Genomic DNA, 8,475 nt, shown 5'->3' with positions numbered 1-8,475 from the left:
GGCCAGAAACAAAATCAGTAGCCACTGCAGCATTTACTGGATCATTGTGACATCATCCCTATGAACTAGATGACCCTTGGGGTACCTTCCAATTCTATGATTCCAAGGCTAACAATGGCTTCTAGCCATGATGGTTACATTCTGCCTTCACTGTCAGAAGCAGTAATACTTCTAAATGTCAGTTGCTGAAAACCAGAGCAGAGCAGAGTACAGTGGACGCTCAGGTTGCGAATGTGATCCATGCGGGAGGCACATTCGCAACCCGCAGCGCCGTGTCTGCACATGCGTGGGTCGTGATTCGGTGCTTCGGTGCATGCGCAAAGTGTGATTTAGCTCAGCTGCGCTTGCATGAGTGCCGAAACCTGGAAGTAACCCGTTCTGGTACTTCTGGGTTTTGGTGCGTCCGTAACCCGAAAACGCACAACCTGAAGCATCTGTAACCTGAGGTATGACTGTACTCTTGTTCTTGGATCCTGCTTGCCTCTGATTGTCCACTATAAGAACAGGATGCTAGACTAGGCTTTATGGGTCAAAAGCAGCACTTTGAATTGGGCCTGGGAACTAATTGGCAGCCAATGCAGTCAGGCCAGGATCAGTATACTGTAATACACTCAATACATCTTGCTTTGGTGAACTCCTTGGCTGCTGAGTTCTGCACCAGTTTAAGTTTTCAAAGTGTCTTAAGAGGCAGCCCCACGTATAAACCATTGCAGTAATCAAACTTGCAGGTTAACAGAGCACAGAGGACAAAGTTTGGCAATCCCTTTCCAAATAGGGGCGCAGCTGGGGCACCAGCAGAAGCTGATGGAAGGCACGCTGCACCATCAAGGCCACCTGAGCCTCGAGCAACAGCAAAGGATGCAGAAGGAGCCCCAAACTGTGTACCCATTCCTTCAGAATGCACAAATAGTGTCTCTGCTTTATGTGGATTGAGCATCAGTTTGTTGGCTCTCATCCAGTCCATTACCAAGGCAAGGTTATGTTGAACCTCAGATTTGGGTTAGTTTCTTTCATCCCGTATTTGAACTTAAGATGAGCTACTGATTAGGGCACCTTGACTTTCATCTCTTAAAGGGAGAAATGAGCAGGCTGCAGCAATGTCATATTATGAAATTCATGAGACATAGCCAAGGGACTGCTCAAGAATCTAGCCCTGATCTCCATCTTCAGAAAAACATGATTAAAGTCAGGTTCGCTGCCACATACAGATATTCTTGATGGTTCCACAACCTCCATATGGACCACCTGTGGTTGGCAAACATCTGATTCAGGGCTTTGTAAAAAAAAAGTTTAGAAGAAGCACCTTGAACATGGGCCAGCATCTGAGTCCTTCTCCACCACCAAAATATTAAAGCTTGAAGTTCCTTTTAGAGAATGCTAATCTCAGCCCCAAATTCTGTTGAACATCAGAAGAGTGTGCGAGACAGAGACGGCCCAAGACATTTTGCCACTGTAGGCAAAATGCCCTGATGCCCACCAGCCCCACCCAACAGATCCAGGTCCCCTCCCTCTCTTTGCACATTACATTGCGCCACTGCTGCTTTCAGCCCCATCGTCACAACTGTATCTTCATGATTAGAGTATGGTGCTTTATCACTTTATCCCACTTTATCCCGCTTTATCACTACCCGGAGGAGTCTCAAAGCGGCTAACATTCTCCTTTCCCTTCCTCCCCCACAACAAACACTCTGTGAGGTGAGTGGGGCTGAGAGACTTCAGAGAAGTGTGACTGGCCCAAGGTCACCCAGCAGCTGCATGTGGAGGAGCGGAGACGCGAACCCGGTTCACCAGATTACGAGACTACCGCTCTTAACCACTGCATCACACTGGCACACCAACACTGCAAGGGGTTGGTCTAGATGACCCCTGGGGGTGACTTGCAATTCTACAATTATCTGATTCTATGATTCTAAGCTGCAGCTGCACCCATGCTGCCAGCATGCTGCTGCTGCTGCAGCAGCAGTTAGGGTGCCGTGGTGAGAGCAATGGGGCTGTGTTGGTGGCCTGGGTGAAGTCACAGTGAGTCTGGCAGCAGTGCAACAGAAGCGGGGGGGGGGGGGTTGGTTCCACTGCCTGAAGCAAATGGCTCCACTTAGCCTAATGCACAGGCTGCCTCTGCAGCTGCTGGATCAGGCCAGTGGCCCATCTAGTCTAGTAACCCGTTCTCACTGTGGCCAACTAGATGCCACAAGCAGGAACCAAGCTCAAGAGCACTCCCCTGTCCTATGGTTTGCAGCAACTAGTACAGTGGTACCTTGGGTTAAGTACTTAATTCATTCCGGAGGTCTGTCATTAACCTGAAACTGTTCTTAACCTGAAGCACCACTTTAGCCTGTGGGGCCTCCCACTGCCACTGCGCCGCTGGAGCACGATTTCTGTTCTCATCCTGAAGCAAAGTTCTTAACCCGAGGTAATATTTCTGGGTTAGTGGAGTCTGTAACCTGAAACGTATCTAACCTGAAGCATATGTAACCCAAGGTTTAAGAACAGTCCGGTTTAAGAATGATTTGGTTTACGAACTCTGCAAAACCAGAAATAGTGTCCCAGTTTGCAAACTTTACCTTGGTCTAAGAATGGAATCCGAACGGTTGAAGGGCACCGGCAGCGGGAGGCCTTATTAGGGAAAGTGTGCCTCAGTTTAAGAAAGGTTTCGGTTTAAGAACAGACTTCTGGAATGGACTAAGTTCTTTTTCAATGGCATTTCAAATATATAAAATTTCATTTAAATACACGGTGCCTTGGAACTTTACACCCTGTGTAAATTGGGAGTTTCCTGTACCCCACTCACTGTTGGCAATTTACAGCAGATGACGATAGAACAAAACAAAATTTATTAAATTAGAGATGAAGGAAATTAAAAATGAAATTAAAAATGATATGGACAATTTGGATTAAAAATAGACAAAACAAATTGGCAAGACTAGAAGGAACAGTTAATAAAAATCGAATAATCTTATACACAAGCATCTATAGAAATGAGGCAACTAATTGATAAAGTGGAGACTTTGGAAAGTAAAAGTGAAGTTCTAAACAGAGATGGGCAGATAGTTGGATAAACAGGTAAAGGGACCCCTGACCATTAGGTCCAGTCGTGACCGACTCTTGGCACTAATGAAGCTAAGGGGAAAGGAGTTCTATCTAAGATTGAGAGTGATTGCAGAAGAGGAGGGTGAGTATATTTTTGTTGGCATCTGTCTGTCTCAAGAGACAATGGAGTGCACCTCTGGGGGTGAAGCCAAACCGCTGCATTACCAGCACCAAATTGACCTTCCTGGGCCTTGTCTATGGAGGTCCTGGGCTGCCCAGATGACAAGACTCGCTGATGTGGTTCAAAGGAAAGGAAAGCAATACATTTTGCACCAGCTTAGCTGCAGAAGTTGCCGGAAGGAGGAATACAAGACACCATCTAACCGTCTTAGGGACTCAACTCCAGATTTGCGCAGGGTTTACTCCTTAGCCTTTCCTTCTCCTGAAGATGTCCCACAGGCAGTGGAGGTTTAGGATCAGAGTTTTCCATCTCCTAGATGGGTTACCTTCCAGTGGCGTAGCGTGGGGTGTCAGCACCCGGGGCAAGGCAAGTAATTTGCGCCCCCTAACCCGTGGATTTGCGCCCCCTAACCCGTGGATTTGCGCCCCCTAACCCATGGATTTGCACACCCTAACTCCCAGGTGTTGCGCCCGGTGCGGCCGGCCCCCCCTGCACCCCCCACGCTACGCCACTGTTACCTTCTCAGGTTGATGAGCCTCATCTGCTCCTATGATATTAGGGATAAAGTTATTAATTCCTTGGCATGCATTTTGGAAAAAGATGTGGGCAATATGGAGGCAGAAATAGAAAAAAAAATACACATTTTGAATTAATACAGAATTAATACACATTTTGCAAAATTAGCAACATTTTTTATGGAGAAATCCAAACTGGAAATGGAAGAAATACAAGTAGATGAGACTGAAGAAACAGAATTGGGAGCTGTGGGTATAGGTTAACATTTAATTGAAGTCAGAACTTTTCCTAGGAATAATGAATATACAATTAGAAAAGGACCATGGAACATTATTTCAATATATGATCTCAGTGGTGAGTTTTTTATATGCACAAAGTTGGAAAGATTCATAATTACCTACCATGGAGGAATGGTTGCTAAAATTATTGGACCTAGCTGAGATGGTGAACTTGACATGTTTAATTGGGGCGGGGGGAAACTATTGTTGATACTTACTAAAGATCAGGTACTCCTCTTGTGTAAAAGAAAAGAAAAAAAAATTGTGATATCTGGGTTTGGGGATTGAATAAAATATTGGATTTTAGAAAGGGGAATAGTTGGATATTACCTTGGAGTGGATGTTTTGAATAATTTTCTATATATATCTGTCAGATGAAGAATGGGAAGTTTTCCTTTCTCTTTTTTGTCCCCCCCTTCCCTTTCTTCTTTCTATTTCTCTCTCCCTCCCCCCCCCCATTTTTAGTTTGTGGGTTTTTTAAAATTAGTTTATTTTATCTTTGATCTTGTAAAAGAAAATTGGATGTTTGATATTAGCTATTGTATATCATTTCCCAAACTTTAATAAAATCTATGGGGGGGGGGGAGAAAGAAGAAGAGTTGATGAAGTTGGTCATGTTTAGGCTGGATAAGAGGAGACTAAGAGGAGATATGACAGCAATCTTCCAATATCTAAATGGCTGTCACATGGAAGATGGAGCAAGCTGGTTTTATCCTGCTCTGGAAGGTAGGACTTGAACCCATGGCTTCAAGTCACAAGAAAAGAGATTCCAACTAAACATTGGGGGGGGGTCTGAATGTAAGCAGTGTTCAGCAGTGGAACAGACTCCCTTGGAAGGTGGTGGAGTCTCCTTCCTTGGAGGTTTTTAAGCAGAAGTTTAATGGCCATCTGTTATGGATGCATCAGCTGAGGTCCCTGCATTGCAGGGGTTGGACTAGATGACCCTTGGGGTTTCCTTCCAACTTTACAATTCTTTGATTCTGTGTTAGGCTGTGGTTCTGCTTCTGGGCTTACCATTGGGGCATCTGGTTGGCCACTGTGACAACAGGATGCAGGAGCAGTCCATCAGGACTCTTATGTTCAATTGGAGCCTCGGATGAAATACTTTATCGCAGTCTGCATGCTTTCTGGAACCATTTTTAACTTCCATCTCAGGAGAGATAATTCAAAATCTCCTCTTTAGCATCACAGTCCCCAGCTCTTCCAGTCAGCCCTCCTTCCTTTATTGGAGAGGGAGGGTATGTCACAGCGTTAAAATCAGAACCCTTCTGCTGCCACCAACAGAGGGTTGATCAGCCTCGATCAGCCTTTATCTGTGGGCAACAATCCAAATCAGCCTCAATCAGTCTTTATCAATAAAGATGTACCAAATTTTGGTTTGCACTCACAAACTCCCAAATTGTGACGGCCCCTTTCTGAGTATGGGTTGGGAAAATGACGGCCATGTGGATCGGCTCTTAACTTTGAAGCAACCTCAATGGTGCCTATGGGGAGCCCCCTCCCTGGAATAAATAACTGCCCCCTGCACATCCGTGCAAGGTTCTAAACCTCAGGCTCTCCTGCACCTTCTTATCATGCCTTTATTTTATTTTATTACCTTTCCTCTCCCGCCCCTTTCTCAATCTATCCAAAAAGAAAGATTTTGGAGGAAGCCAGTTTAATATTCATGACTGTTAATAGAGCAGACCCCTTTTCTTCCAGACTCATTGTTGCCCTGGTATTTCCTTCTCTGTACTCCCACAGTGATTCAGAAGGACTTTAATATTCATGGGTGTTAATAGAGAACCCCTAGTATATTGGGGCATTGTTCGGAGGTGTACATATTGCAAAGGACTCAATAGCCACTGTTTCCCTTTTCTCTTTCTTCTGCCCCCCTCCTTTCCCCCTCCCTTTCTTTCATTTTTTTCCTGCACTCCAGATTGTGATGGGACCCTCCCCCTCCCTCCCCCAAGTCCTTTTCTCCTTTAGAAAAGGAAACATCTTTATTCCAGCTTTAGACTTTCTGGTTTCCTATTCAGAAGGCCTCCGAAATAATGTCAGGAGCAAGAACAGTGCATCAAATCAATCTTGCATGGTCTTTTGGAGACCAATTTGACATCCATGGAGTCGTGGTCTCTTTTCGCTAGCTTTTTTTTAAAAAAAACAGAGGAGGGGTGATGAAGAAAGACGTGCAAAAGAAGGAGGGGTATTTTGGGAGGGAGAGAAACTAGAAAGAGCCCAAGGATGGAGTGATTCGAGGGGGTGGGTGAGAGAAGGAAAATGAGCAGAGATGTCAATGCGATAAAAAAAGATTAGCCCCCAACAGCTGCTTTGGGGTGGGGTGGGGTTAGCTGGGAGGGGTCTTTTCCAAGCCTCTTTCAGCCCCCCTAGTGCATGAATAGGGATGTTATGTGTGTTGGGGGGGGGCGGAGAAAGAGAAGAGGCAAGATTGATTTGTGGTTCTTGAGCGTCAACATTTATTGCTCTTAAAGTGTGCAGGGGAAAGTCAAGAGAAAAGGGGGACCCCCCATGGAAAGAAGGAGGCCTTTTGTAGGAAAGGGGATCGAATGAAGAGCGGGGAGCTCATCTACAGGGACTGATGGGAATTTGATTGGCGAGGGGGGGGTGTATGTGTGTGATACAGATTCTTTTATCGCGCGCTGATCTCCCTGGTTCTTTTTTTGGGGTGGCGATGTGAGAGAACGGGGTTGGTTCTGCAGCTGATAACTAACTATTGGGGGGGGAGGCAGATTTTCCTTTTTCCCTCAAAAAAGGGGGGGGAGGGAAGGAGGAGGGAAGAGAAAGAGTCCTCAATAGCTCTTGAAGGCCTCTCTGTGGCTACAATTACCAATTTGTGAATGGGGGAAAAGAATAGGGTTGAGTTTCCCTCCCTTGAGTTTGTCCTCCTTTTCACCCCATATCCACACACACCTCTTTTCACCCCATGTATACAAACACCTCTTCTTTCCCCCCATCTTTTTTCTTTTGAAAGAAATCCACCCCAAATCATACTGGGTGGCCTTTCTGTGGCTAGTTGGTAGCTGAGCCACATGTGGCTGTGAAATTAATGAACTTGAGAATCATATAGATGCAGATAGATAGACAGACAGACAGACAGACAGACAAGGATATAGAAGGATTATTATTTATTACCTGTCCTTCCACCCTGAGGCTTCAGGGCAGGTTACAACATTGAAATGGAACGTCAGAAGCAGTTTAGCATAATGTATACAGGTGTAATGAAATGGGGGAAAGAATAGGGTATTCTTTTGGATTACAGAGTTTATCTGCATTTACTGCTCAAAACGCATAAGGACAATTTTTTATTTTTAAAAAAGGAATCAATTAATGGGCCTATGTTAGTCACGCCCATTCATTTCAATGGGCCTACTCTGAGTAGGGCTCCTGTTGGAGCCAAACCCCTAAGAACTCAGGCATAGCGATTAGAGTGTTGATCTAGGATCTGGGAGAGGCTAGGGTTCAAATCCCTGCCTTTCTGCCTATAGCCTATCTCACAGAGTTGTTTTGGGGATTAAATGAGTACTGGGACCTGGGAGACCAGCGTTCAAATCCTCACTCGCCCCCCACATACGTGGTTCATTCTAGTTTCACATAGCTACATGGGTCCCTCTCTGCATGCAATGAGTATGCAAAGCCTAAAACCTTTCAGGCAAAGTATTCGGACGGAAGTTGATTTAAGTTAATTAAGGTACTCAGAGTAGATCTATTTAAACTGATGAACGCGACTCGTTACAACTCCCAGCACCTTGAACAAACTACAGTTCCCGGGATTCCTTGGGAGAAGTAATACATAAAGGTATGGGTCATTTAAGTTAGGGCGCATTAAAAAAAGGATGGTGAGGAGAGAGCCAGAGGCCCCCCCCCATTCCCCACTAAGCGGAGCTCTGATTCCTTTCATTCACCCCCTCCTTCCCAGCAAGCAAATCGATTGGGGACCCCCCCCCCTCCCCAGAGGCCAGAATCGTTGGGAGGGAGCGAGAGATACATTTTAAACCAGTGGCTGAAAGTCTGTCTTTTGAACTTTCTCCAATCCTCCCCCTCCCCAAAAGTCTCCCCTCCTTTCGCCTATGCTAGCAGATTTCCTTCCCAACATCTGCTTGGCCACCAAATCTAGGCTCTAGGGCAGATCTTTAAGCCTCCCTGGTTAGGGCGGGAAAGGGGGGGGCAAGTCATTAAAAAGATATTAGCGACCCCGCGAAGACGCAGCTAAAGCACCGGGCCCTTTATTGATGTAGTGGCTGGGGGGGGGGGCGAGCAAAAGGAAACCAACCAATTTATTTTAAAAAATGAAATAGGGATTTCTGGACCCTGGAAGGAAAAGGCACTCCCGCCTGCGCTGACTTTAACTGCCCCCCCCCCCGCCACTTCCAATGGGTCCTTTTAGGAAAAACGCCGCCGGTGTCTCTTGCAGCTGAACCATCTGGGAAGGGGGCTTGCCTGGCTCCCCCCCCCCGCCCCATCAGCCTCTGCCTT

This window comes from Podarcis erhardii (assembly GCF_964252035.2).
Source record: "Podarcis erhardii genome assembly, chromosome: Z".
Classification (NCBI taxonomy): domain Eukaryota; kingdom Metazoa; phylum Chordata; class Lepidosauria; order Squamata; family Lacertidae; genus Podarcis; species Podarcis erhardii.
The sequence above is the reverse complement of the archived record's forward strand: the minus strand, read 5'-3'. Positions refer to the sequence as shown.